This window comes from Crinia signifera, chromosome 2, assembly GCF_055691185.1.
Source record: "Crinia signifera chromosome 2, ASM5569118v1, whole genome shotgun sequence".
Lineage (NCBI taxonomy): Eukaryota > Metazoa > Chordata > Amphibia > Anura > Myobatrachidae > Crinia > Crinia signifera.
In genome coordinates, this window is record NC_139218.1 from 117,610,950 (window position 1) to 117,624,986 (window position 14,037).

Here is a 14,037-nt window from a genome sequence, read left to right on the forward strand (position 1 = left end):
ACGATGATGGTAAGTCTTGCATAAATGTATACAATGTATCTGTTTTAGGGACACTGAAATTGTCCACAAGCACATTGCACTTTTTATAACCTTGAGTGGTTTCCCTTTGTGTTTCACAGGAGTACAGTGTATTTACCTCATGCACATTTTTATAATGTTTATATATTTCTTTTTTTTTTCCAGATGTTGTTTTGTTTGGAGATAATCAGAATCCTCTCGGGAGTAACCAACAAATACAATCTCTTTTATATAATTGTACATTTTTAAATATCTTTAAATGTCAATTTAAAAATGTATATGCTACACTAGATGGCACTATTTTGTTACAATAGAGATCAGTAGATATACTGTAGAAGGGATACAGTCAGGATCTCTGCATTCAAGATCCCAAAGTCAGAATGGCAACAATAAGATACCAATGGTCAGAATCCTGATGATTCTTGAAAGTAAATATATATATATATATATATATATATATATATATATATATATATATATATATATATAATATGTACAGAGGAGGCAGCACTCAGCAGACTTTGCAAGGGTAGTAAACTTGGTACTTGTTTAGTTTCACGGCGGCACTTCCCAGCAGATCACTTTGTATGCAAATGGCAAGCAAAGCATATGCAAATATTGCACTCGATTTGCATATTATTCGATCCGCGATGCTATTTAGCACACCTCCACTATCCACACCAGCCCGAAGCGTGGCGAGCGGATGCAGTAAGTGTCCTCCCGACCTGTTCATACCCCCACTATCCATGTCGGAGTTGATTTTATAAAGTGTGGCGAAGGTAGCGAGCCACCGAGCCGGAAGCGTGGCGAGCGGAGAGGGGAAATGGATTAATTGACGTGTATTCCGTGGCTCTTCGGGCTTGTTTTAAGTGGACCCGCGCGTGGCTCGCCTCGCTCACCATGCTTCGGGCTCGGTGACTAGCTGCGCTTGCCACACTTTATAAAATCAACTCCACGCCGATGTGGATTGTGGGGGTATGAACAGGTCGGGAGTATGTGTACCGCGACCCCTCGCGGAGCACACTGTGCTCGCCATGCTTTGGTGTGATGTGGATAGTGGAGGTGTGTTAAATCGCGATACAATCGTATGCAAATCGTATGCAAATCGTATGCATACAATCGTATGCAAATATCGCAAATTTGTGCATACCATACAATATAACAGGCAGGGCTATTTTTCAGCAGGCTCCAGCAGGAACTGAGGCCCTTATTCTAGTTCACTCTTTTTGACAAAATATTTCTTAGATGGACAAAACCATGTGCACTGCAGGTAAGGCAGGTGTTATTTGTGCAGAGATAATTAGATTTGGGTGCCTGTTATATTGTATGGTATGCACAAATTTGCACCTACAGTTTTTCATACTTGCCTAACCTTCTGGATTGGTCTGGAGACTCCCAAAAGGTGGTTCTTCTGGCTCCCGAAAGGTGGGCAAGTATCCAGTTTTCTTAGTCAGCCCCCCCACATCCCACTGCAGCCAACCACAACACCTTCGTAATGTATTACCACAACAAAAAAATAAAAATGTCTACCCATAATACATTGTTCATTTTAAGTTAATCCTTTCAATATCCACTAACAGTTGTACCAGTGCTTTACCCTAATATGTGAAATAACGGCTTATTTTATCCTATGGAATGTAACAGTTGTAAAATAAAAATATGAACGCTGGTTGTAAGCACTAAGGGGGTGATTCTGGTTGACACACAGTGTACCGAATCCTTGTTACACCGCCCCGGCGAATGCACGCCCCTCCAACCATGCAAGGTGATGTGTCACGCAGGCTCATCCCCTCGCATGTGCCGGCAGCAGGAGAAATCATTAGATGTTCGCTGGCTTATATTTGCGGGCAGTTGGACGAAGACAGGGCATGGAGGTTAAGGGCGAGATGTACTAAGCCTTGAAAAGCGATAAAATAGAGAGTGATAAACAACCAACCAATCAGCTCCTACCTGACATTTATCAAACAGCCTGTGCCATAGCTGGTAGGACCTGGTTGGATGGTTGTTTATCACTCTCCATTTTATCACTTTTCAAGCTTAATACATCTGGCCCTAAGTCATTTGATGTCAGCCGCACATCCCCAGCACACCTCTTCCTGTCCGCAATCCCATGGGAACGCCCTGCGCTACCTGAGTCTGCCCTCCCATGCCCCCCGCCTGGCTCGGCGACATTGCAAATCACCACAGCCGTTCACTGTCAGGGTTTGTGCACGCGCAGAAATAGACAGGCACAAAACCTGACCATCGGGACACGGACCGATTTTGGTTCACTGTGAGTACAGTCAAAATTATTTGTCGTTTGTCGGAATGATCTGCAATATTATATATGCTGAATGCAGACTCTTTAGGAACAGTATGGAGAATCTATATATGCTTATGTAGGAATGTATGTTAGTTTAAAAAGAACTATGGGAGGTTAAGTACACAATGCGTTCGTTTTCCAGTTAGTGGATATGAATGAGCTGATTAAGCCATCTTTTCTTGTTGCTCTTCTGAATCATTGGCCCCAGGTGGAATATGTCAGGCTTTAATACATCTGAATATCTTCTGCTTCTTAGCTCTTGTTTTTATTCTTCATATCTCCTTGATGAGTTCAGACAGCCAAGGTTTAGAGGGCATAAAAATAGATCAAGCCAGGCTGGACACACAAACTCCCATACAACGTCATTCTCATTATTTTGATTCTGACAATGACTCAAGTAATTAAGGCAGTGCATTTCACTCCTGTCATTCAAACAATGCCTGTACAGATGTGAATGTGTAGGATCTTGGAGGTTAGGGAAAATATATCTCAGCAATAGTTGTGCAAATGTGACATTTCTGCCTGACTTACCAATACAAAATTAACATTGTGCAGACATTTTATTTCATATAATTAAAATGGGCAATTTTTTAAGTGGAAAAAAATTGCTTGGATGATATTCAATAAGTGATGAGATGGATTTGACACTGCAATGACCCTGCGTCAGTGTAACCATGTTCATTTCTTTACGTCTTATGTGGCTTCCTGCTTGTTTGTATTTACATCATGACAGTACACAAGCCACATGCAGCCCTGTCCTTACACAGGCACATGAATGGGAAGTTTACGGCCTCCTACAAGGACATATCTATATTTATGGTGCTGTGGTAACTATTTAGAAGAGAGGTTACTCCCCCTGCACATGATGCTAGCAGTGGAGACAGCCGCTGTTAAGCAGAAGCAGTCTCCATGGACCGAACATATCCCAGAACACAGCAGCATGTGCGGGACTGGGGAGAGAGGCTGCTACCACTGACAGACTTGGAGGCGGTGGACTCTTCCAACAAGCTTGGCAATTAGTATCCACACCTCCTTTGTGTCCCTGTATCTGCAGAATGTAGTTTGACATAAACAGGCAGACTGATGACAGAAAGGTGTTTGGACTTCCAGGCATACAGCATAACCACCTCTACTTTTCAATAATCCCAGTTTGATTTAAGGATCTAAAGAACAGTATTAATTATATAATAGAGGGAATTGACAAAATAGAATGCAATAGAACATGACATGCAAGATGCAGAAACATGAACACACCGATGCATGCAAGCAACATGAAAATACATAAAGTATGCAATGGGTTGGTGAAATAATACAGCTGTCTGTCAGAGCTACTGTATGTTGGCAGATGTATAGATCAGAGTTTCTTACCATTGGATTCTATGCTGACAGTGAACACGTGTAGTCTGGCTGGGATCATGGGGGTTCTTGTACCTAGAATACACTGAGAACCTTGCTTTGGTAGACTGTGAGGGTCACACTTGGGTTACAGTACTTCTGCACTGACCACTAAATGGGGCAGATAACATGAATTATTATAAACACAGAGATAAGATAGATGCACAGTATAATAAACATTTGCTGAATCATGACATATAAGACATATGATGAAGGCATGGCATAACTATTATTAACAGTTAATTATATAGCGCACACATATTCCGCAGTGCTTTACAGAGAATATTTGAACATTCACATCAGTTCCTGCCCCAGTGGAGTTTACAATCTATATCCCCTACCACATGTACATACATACATTCTAGGGTTAATTTTGTTCGGAGCCAATTACTCATACCTACTCATACCTACTAGTATACTGTATGTTTTTATCATGAAATACCCCATAAATAACTATGAGCTTTGCTATAAATTGTTTTCTTCTCCTTAGTGCGGTCTTTAATGGAGTGATAGATTGATCTAGCAAATATCTTCTCTCCTGCCATTGGTTAGAGCTCTCTCTCCCTGGCACATGCAACATTTTCCTAAAATTATCTTCTCAATCCCTTTATCTGCTTACAGTATGGGGGCACAGTTGGGAACTTTCTTGCATCTAACCCATACTCAGACAGTACAGTTTATAAACAGATGTGAAAGATTATACCTACTGTATAAATATTACTATATCTTGACCTGTTAGTTTATATTCTTCCGCATAACAAAAGATTTAATAGTACAAATATATTCACAAGCAGGGCTGATGGGAGAACTATCAAGTCTGAGATTAGTGGGTGTGGCTAAACACTAGGAAGGCAGACCAGGTGGCCACACCCTGTTAACAATATATGTGCACCCATCACATTCTATGAAAACATCATCATCATGATCATCCCATTTTGGGAATAATGGCAACCCTGATAGGTACCTCTTTAGGGCCGTCTTCACAGCATTGTGGGTTCTAGGTAAAGCAAGGCACTGGGGCCCCTACTTAAGTAAAACAAAAATCATAATTTCATGCGGTGTCTCTCTAATTCACAACCAAAGCAGCCAGGCAGAAATCTCTACTAGCCTCACGAGAAAGTCCAAATGCACCAGCAAAGCCCTGCTTCCATAGGCGCCGATTCTGTGGGTGCTCAAGGGCTTGAGCACCCATGGAAATTCATGAGCACCCACTGCCCCCCCCCCCCGAGTCCCGCTGATCGCCTTAGTACTACTATTACAGCTGCTGAATATGATCACTGAATCATCATGCTATAGAACAAAAATATCTTTAGCAACAACTGTATGTGCAATATTTCTCATCCTGAGCCTCAGGATGAGAAATGATGCACAGATAACTGTTGCTAAAGATATTTTTGTTCTATGGAATCTGGCTTTATGACTAATAACAGGTATTATTTTGCGGCCACGCCCCTCCCTCATTACGCCACTCCCCTATAGTTTTAGCTTGAGCACCCACCAGCAAAAACATAAATCGACACCTATGCCTGCTTCAAATTGTGCCCAGTAAGTCCATGCATTAAGATGGCCCTGTACCTTTTCCCTTCCCCTTTTGACTGTTAAAAAAAAAGAAAGATGTAAATGCTTTATACTTTAGGCACATTGCGAACAATCCTTTTTGTCTGCATGTCTATAATATTTGGATAAAGGAGAACTTGGGTGCGTTGCAATAATAAAACACCTGCAATATTTCACTATGTCACCTTTAGTGACGGGTATTTTATTGAATGTGTTAAGATTTGGTTACATTGGGTCAAAATGTTCTAATTATCTTTTTTTTCATGATATGATAGTTTGCAGATGACAAAAGAGTCCAACAGATCAGATCAATGTTCCGCAACAGGAGTGTCAGGTAATTTACATTGATTAAACTGTTCCTTTTTTTGTAAAAATATTAAAGCTTTACATCTTTTTACATCTCTGGCGTCTAATCCGGATCTGTGGATTGCATAGAAATACAGTTCTTTTATCTGTCTCTATGATACATAATTAGAATATATTATGATGATACTGTATAATTGAAAAACACTTCCCATGGCTTTGAACCTTATACTGTGTAAGACTCGGTATGCTTTGTTCTGTAGACATCAGTAACAAGTGTTGTTTACTTTATAACATTAGTTCATGATATGGGTCAGTCAGTTGAAAATGATATTTCTGCTGCAATTTAGAAACGTACACACATTACAGTGTTTGTTTTAAGTGAAAATGTGAAGTGGTTATCGATACACCACAGAAGGGTCGAGAGATACTTATACCAGTCACCTATTGAACCAGCGGGAAGTAGAAAGTTTTATTTAATCCCTCAGCGGTAGATAAAACCCATACCAATTATAACTGCATAATAAGGATTGTACTAGTGTATTATTTGAATCTCTAAAGAGCTTTGTGATCAAAAGATGAAAAGTGCTATCCTACTGCATGGCTATTATTACTTCTGCTTAATGAAACTCATCTGTGCCTGCCTTCAACAGATTTTGTCAAGAATATATATTTACTCTCTTTGTAAAGGACTGGTTCTAATAACAGAGCCAAGACCTTTTCTCTGAGATGTAAGAACATTCTTTTATTGGAAACTTCCATTTTTATACCCTGCTCAATATCTCACATACAAGAATATACCACATAATCTGTAGATCTTCATCTATTGTTATTCTTATTTCTAAAGCAGCATTTTAGGATTAAAGATGAGTGGGTTAAACACAAAAAAAGGAAAGTTACTTTATAAAACTCCATGTTAAAGATGTTTATGTTGTTTTTCCAATGAAAAAAATATCAATTATAATAACAAAAATTCACATTTACACTATAGCTGTGATAAAAATTGTTATTGTCTCCCTCCAACCATCAGAAAGCTATATCCACCAAAAAGCTGCAATCACATAAAGTAATTAAAGAAAAAACACTCAAATGGCAAAGCATAGCATGCCAGTTATGTATGCTGTTACATCACAGGATGTGGCCATGCTTATGCATCTCACATATGTTATTTGGCAATCACTCAGGCTTAGCTATCTGCATAACCTCAAACCAAATGTTTTAGCAAATATTATAAAACTAATGAAAAGCCTGTCAAAATGATGGGTTCTGCAATGTACTTCCACTTTGAGCTGTGACAGTATTTACATTCACTTTAAGCTTGGACAATATTAGCCCAAAAACTTTGCACCCCACCCCCAGTTCTTATATGCTCCTACCTCAAACCTTTCTTCACAGCTCCCTTTCTCCATATCCTGAAAGTTTAAAACAGATGAGTGTTCCTGCAAATATTGCTTTCACTTTTTGCTATGATATCTTTTAGCACACAAAGCTATCATAGCAGATCCGTCCAGTGGCCTTTAGTGGTCACTGGCGGTACTTTTCGTCATAGAGGGGAGGAGTAGTTAGCTATACAGTATATATACGAGGGTGGATCAATAAGTACCTGTGTTTGAAGACAGGTGGCGTTGCTGAGGAAAGTTGGTGTTACTATCGTTTACTACCATTTTTCAAACAACGCCATACCAAATTTTAGATTGATTCATAGGTTCGTTTTTTTTTCTCCACGACAATGCACCAGCTCCCTCGTCTGGAATTTTTGCAGCCAAAATGCATGAATTGCGCTATGAATTGTTGCCGCATCCACCGTACTCACCCGACTTGGCTCCAGCTCTAACTAGCACTTCATCGTCAAGCCAGAAGCCTACATGAGTTTGACAAATCATATTTTTTAGAGGGTTTAAAGAACTGGCAGGGACGTTGGGAAAGGTGTATTGCCGTGAAAGGAGATTATGTTGAAAAATAAATAATTAATTCTTAACACAGGTTCTTATTGCCGCAGCACAGGGATAAACCCTTTCAGTGCCATGGCGTCCATTTTGTTAATGTGGGACGGGGTCTTTAGCCACACATACGTTTTCTTGGTTCTAGCGTGTCCTGAAAATTGAGAGGCATGAGCCCACTCATTAATTTTTTCATGTCTGGATTCAGAAATGTCTTTATAGCAGGAGGAGTAAAGGAAAAGAGTGGAAGCAAAAACTGCTATATTCAGCAGAAGGAATTGTTCCATGGAGATAAGGTATTTTTCTAAACACACATAACAAGACAAAGGGGTAAATTTACTAAGATAGGAGTCATACTAAATGTGGAATGTTACCCATAGCAACCAATAGGATTTCTATATATTATCTTCTAAAGGTGATAAATAAATAAGTAGAATCTGATTGGTTGCTATGGGCAACACGGTTGCCCATATTGCCTATCTTCAATAGAACTCCCATCTTATTAAACTGACCCCAAGGTCTCTGCTTTGGTATTTTGGAACCATGGACAGAAAGATTACTGAATATCAAAGACTAATGCCCATCTGGCTTGCCTAGAAGACAGACAATGATGGATTTGTTTAGCCCTTTGAGTGCCAACATTGCTATGAGAGATGTGCAAAATTTCCAATAAAAACGATAGGAGCGGGGCTGTTTTGTGGGTGCAATATTTAATTAACCTCAAATAATTGATGGAAACACTTTAAAACAAAGAGTTCAAAACCAGTTTACAGGATCCAAAACAGCATGGGTTTACTGGGGGAAAATCATGTCAAACAAATCTTATTAACTTTTTTGACTGTGTGACTAAAGTAATAAATCAAGGTGGGGCTGTAGATGTAGCTTATCTAGACCCTAGTAAGGCTTTTGGCACTGTCCTACACAGGGCCGGATTAAGGTCTGTGGGGGCACTGGACAACAAAAATTGTGGGTGTTCCCTCTTCTCACTCCCCTCCTCACCTCTCACTGCCCCCTTTGCAGCACTCACCAGAGTAGTTATTCTCGCTGCCCATTGGAGTAGGAGCTGCTGCACAGGCATGGCCGCTTTATGGTGCCTGGGACACGAGTTGATCAGGCGGGGAGAGCGGGGTAGGTCCACCCGGAGACAGTGTGACAAGAGAGTAGGTCGCTGACTGTCCAGGGACCCCCTGGCCACCCTGCGCTGCCCAGACCCCAGGAATGCGCTGCCCGGACCCCACTGCCGGCCACCCACCCACCACCCACCACCTGGAGTGTGAGGCCCCTGATGTGTGGGAGCCCCGAGGTGACCGCCCCTAGTCACCCCTTGGTGGATCCGCCACTGGTCTTACATCGCAGACTGTTAAATAAACTTGAAAGCTTGGGATTGGATTCTAAGATGGTTGAATGGATATGATCTTGGTTGCAGGACTGAAAATAGAGAGTTGTAGTAAATGGAGTACAGTCAAAGGAGGGAAAGGTTACAAGTGGAGTACCCCAGGATCTTTACTTGGACCAGTGCTTTTTAATATCATTATTGTAATATTGCAAATTAAATTGAGGGTAAAATGTGCCTTTTTGCAGATGACACAAAGGTATGCAACAGGATAGGCACACCAGGAGGGGTAAAACAAATGATTGATGATCTAGGTAGATTAGAGGAATGGTCAAGAGCATGGCAACTACAGTTTAATGCCAAAAAATGCAAAATCATGCACTTGGGTCTCAAAAATCCAAAGACTCAATATAGTATAAATGGCACTATAATGGAAACTACAGAAGAAGAGAGGAATCTAGGTGTCACTATTTCAGGGGACTTAAAGGCAGGTAGGCAATGTAAGGCCATATCTCCAGAAGGATATAAATACATTAGAGACAAAGAACGGCAACTGAAATGGTGCATGGCCTACATCACAAAACGTACCAGGAAAGACTAAAAGATCTTAATATGTATAGTTTAGAGCAGAGAAGGGAAAGGAGGGACATGATAGAAACTTTCAAATATATCAAGGGCTTTAACAAGGTACAGGTGGGAGACATTCTTCACAGGAAGTGGAGCAGCAGAACAAGAGGACATGCACTGAAACTAGAGGGAGGAAGATTCAGGGGAAATTTGAGGAAGAATTACTTCACAGAAAGAGTAGTAGATAAGTGGAATAGCCTCCCAACAGAGGTGGTAGAGGTAAATACAGTAGAACAATTTAAACATGCTTGGGCTAGGCATATTGATATCCTTACAAAGAAATAAGGATAAAATATGGCTTGAGGTAACATGTTTAAAAAAGGGGCAGACTAGATGGGCCAAGTGGTTCTTATCTGCCGTCAAATTCTATGTTTCTATAATTGACTTCAGATTATTTGCAGGCAATAACTAAGGTGATTCATATTCCTCGACTGCCGTCCTGGCATTTTTAGTGGATATTTTACACATCTTTCACAGCAACATTGGTGCTCAAAGGGTTAATAAGATGGGTGATCTATTAAAGATGGGATGTTGCCCATAGCATACAATCTGAATCTACTAATTTATTTAGCACCTTCTAGAAGATAATAGAAAGAATCTGATTTGTTGCTCATACCATCCCATCTTCAATAGAACTCTCATCTAAACCCTTGGTTCCCTTAAAAACGTATAGAAGAGCAGGAGCAAATCAGTTCTAGTGCTACTGCCAGATATAGGGGTTTATTCTAGTTCATTCTTTCTGACAAAATCCTTCTTAGATGGACTGCAGGGGGGCAGATGTAACATGTGCAGATAGAATTAGATTTGGGTGAGTTATTTTGTTTCTGTGCAGGGAAAATACTGACTGCTTTATTTTACACTGCAATATAGATCTCACTTTGAAGAAAACCCCACCCAAATCTAATTCTCTCTGCACAAGTTACATCTGCACCACCCGCAGTGCACATGGTTTTGTCCATCTAAGAAGGATTTTGTCAGAAAGAATGAACTAGAATAACCCCCATAGTTCTTTTTCAACATCAAATAAAGGTGGTCAAGGGGTAAGAAAGGGCACCTAAAATCTGAAAAAGCATTTCACAATGGCTAAAGGCCCATACACACTGGGCGGCTTTGAGCTGAAAGTCGCTCAAAACAGGAGGTTTGAGCGGCTTTCAGCTCAAAGCCGCCCATTGTGTATGGCCCAGTGATGAGCGCTGCTGCGCGTTCCCGCAACATATCGCCAGGAAAGCCGTTCATCTGCTGGTTATCAGAGGCGTAGGGAGGGCGGAGCCACCGGAGCTCCTGCTCCGGGCGCCGATTGGTTGGCTGGCGCCGCCGGCCCGCCCCCCCTCCGCAAATGATCCCCGCTACTTGTGGCGTACGCCCGGGCAGCGCCGGCGGCTGCCCTGCCCGGCGCCTGCCTCCTTCCCAGCCTGCTCGCCCGGTCCCCGCCGCCAAGCGTTACTTGCGGTGAGGCCGGGCGGCGGGCTGAAAGTCACGCCGAGTCCATCATGTCCTCCTCCTGCGGTGCAGGTTCCCGGCCAGCAGCAGTAGCACTGTGCACATTCGGGAGGAGGATCGAAGGAGCAAGGAGGATCCGCAGCAGCAGCACAGCATGGGGCAGCCAAGGAAGCAGCACGAGCAGGACTCCGGAGCAGCAGAGAGAGGGCAGCCCAGCAGCGCCGCAGATGACATGGTAAGCTAGCGGCTGGCTGCTTCGGCACTTCCCTCCTGCTTCTCTCCCTCTGCTCACGCTGTTTACTTTAATAAGGCTCATGCTGTCTCTCAAAACCCCGCCCCCCTCACTACAGACCCCCACGCAGCTTCAAAAGTACCCTCTGAAATGTACTTTGGATAGCTCCGCCCATGGCCCGCCCCATTTACATGCTGTAAATGGGGTGGGGCCATGGGCGGAGCTATCCAAATTACAATTGAGTGCTCCCACGCCCCCTCTCTCCCGCAAAGCCCAGCTAAGAAGTCAGCAAGTATGCTTTACAGTGTCTTCCATAGTGCAGCAGATTCCGTTACAGCGTCTTATATAGCGCAGCAGATTCCGTTACAGCGTCTTATATAGCGCAGCAGATTCAGTTACAGTGTCTTCTATAGCGCAGCAGATTCCGTTACAGCGTCTTATATAGCGCAGCAGATTCAGTTACAGCGTCTTATATAGCGCAGCAGATTCCGTTACAGTGTCTTATACAGCGCAGCAGATTCCGTTAGTGTCTTATACAGCGCAGCAGATTCCGTTACAGTGTCTTATATAGCGCAGCAAATTCCGTTACAGCGTCTTATATAGAGCAGCAGATTCGGTTACAGCGTCTTTTATAGTGCAGCATATTCCGTTACAGTGTCTTATATAGCGCAGCATATACCGTTACAGCGTCTAATATAGTGCAGCAGATTCCGTTACAGCGTCTTATATAGAGCAGCAGATTCCGTTACAGCGTCTTATACAGCGCAGCAGATTCCGTTACAGTGTCTTATATAGCGCAGCAGATTCGGTTACAGTGTCTTATATAGCGCAGCAGGTTCCGTTACAGTGTCTTATATAGCGCAGCAGATTCCGTTACAGTGTCTTATATAGCGCAGCAGATTCCGTTACAGCGTCTTATATAGAGCAGCAGATTCCGTTACAGCGTCTTATACAGCGCAGCAGATTCCGTTACAGTGTCTTATATAGTGCCGCAGAATCCATTACAGTGTCTTGTATAGCGCAGCAGATTCCGTTAGTGTCTTATATAGCGCAGCAGATTCCGTTACAGCGTCTTATATAGCACAGCAGATTCTGTTACAGTGTCTTATATAGCGCAGCAGATTCCGTTACAGCGTCTTATATAGCTCAGCAGATTCCGTTACAGCATCTTATATAGCGCAGCAGATTCGTCTACAGTGTCTTATATATTTCAAATGTAACATGCCAACACATGTTAGCCACGCCCCCAATTCATTTCCGGGGGGGGGGCGAAATATGCCCTTGCTCCGGGCACCATGGCACCTAGCTACACCGCTGCTGGTTATACCAACAGATGAGCGGCTTTCAGGACGGCTTTGCATAGCGCTCCACTATGCAACGCCATTCTCCTCCCTCCGTCGGCGCCGGGCAGGGGGAAAGCCGCTCAGTGTGCATGTAATGAGGGTTCAATTGTAGATTAATTAAGGGAGACAAATGAGGTAATAGAAAACAATCAAAAAAATAAAAGTTAGGATAATTGGGTAATTGTTAGAAGGTAACTTCAAAGGGAATACTTGCTGAACCATACATGTGAAGCGTACGCCACCGTGCTCGAACATAAGCTTCCACTTATGATCGAAGAAACACGCTCAGTCTCCGACTGAAAAGGCTGAGATCCGTCCGTGCACGGTAGCGTACGCTTATATGCACGACACTCCCCTTTGCTGGCTTATTCCACCGACCATGTACATATGTTCTGTGGACGGACTCACGCTCACCGAAAGAGTGAGCGATTCGTTTGGACCGGCACGTCCGCACACGCGTCCGCCCGATCCAACCTGAGTAAGGGCCTCTGTGCTAGTTCACATTACTGCTGGGGCCCACTAAAGGGAACAGAAGGCAATACTGCAAAATCCTTACTGTGATGCGGGCACATCACAGTAAGGATGTTTAAGGACACATCTGTATCTGATCCTAATGAGATTATGGTCATGCATGTGTTGGACAAGAAGTTAATCAACTTCAGGAAGAGGATAATTTTGTTTGTGTCTAAGGAAGGCAACAATTGGTGACAGCAGTTCTTGACAGTGATAATAATAAGGAGGGTATTATCTTCATGTCTGGACAAAAATGATCCATCTCTTCCTTGACAACATTTGTCAAGGCATCTGTACTATTTGTGAGGCCAAAGTTAGTAGAGGTAAGGACATTATCCATCTAGACACTTCCTCTACCATGTTACATCATTAGCAGAGAGGTCATATAAATTATTCATCAAAATCTGAAAATATCCTATAAAATAATAACAAGCAATATGGAATCAGCTACCAGTAATTTGGACTGGCACATGCAATCTCCACTGCAAATACCATCCTATCTACAAAGGCTAACGGATACCCCCCCCCCCCCCCCCCCTCATATGCTATTATGTATCCCCCCCTGTGTTGTTACTTGGCGATGCATTGTTAACGGTAAAAATTACTAGTTTATGCAAGTACACCTGGCCAATAAAGCTGATTCTGATTTATTTTTACACTGCAATTTAGATTTCAGTTTCAACACACCACTCAAATCTAACTCTCTCTGCACCTGTTACATCTGCCCCACCTGCAGTGCACATGGTTTTGCCCATTTTGAAACAAATTTGCACTGCGATCAAGTCTGAATTAGGCCCACAGTCCTTTGAATACTGGGAGGAAAAAAGGCTATTTCGAACCCCTGGTACAAACTTGCTTTGGTGTACTACAGCTGCCCACCTTCCGTGTGTAGTCGGAATAATTGCAGCTGGCTATTGCCCATAGGGTTTAATGTCATGCACATGCAAACGCATGGAAGTGTTATATGTGTCAATCCACTTGCTGCACCATCTATACCACGATCAAATCTGCGCATAGCTACATACTGTAGATAT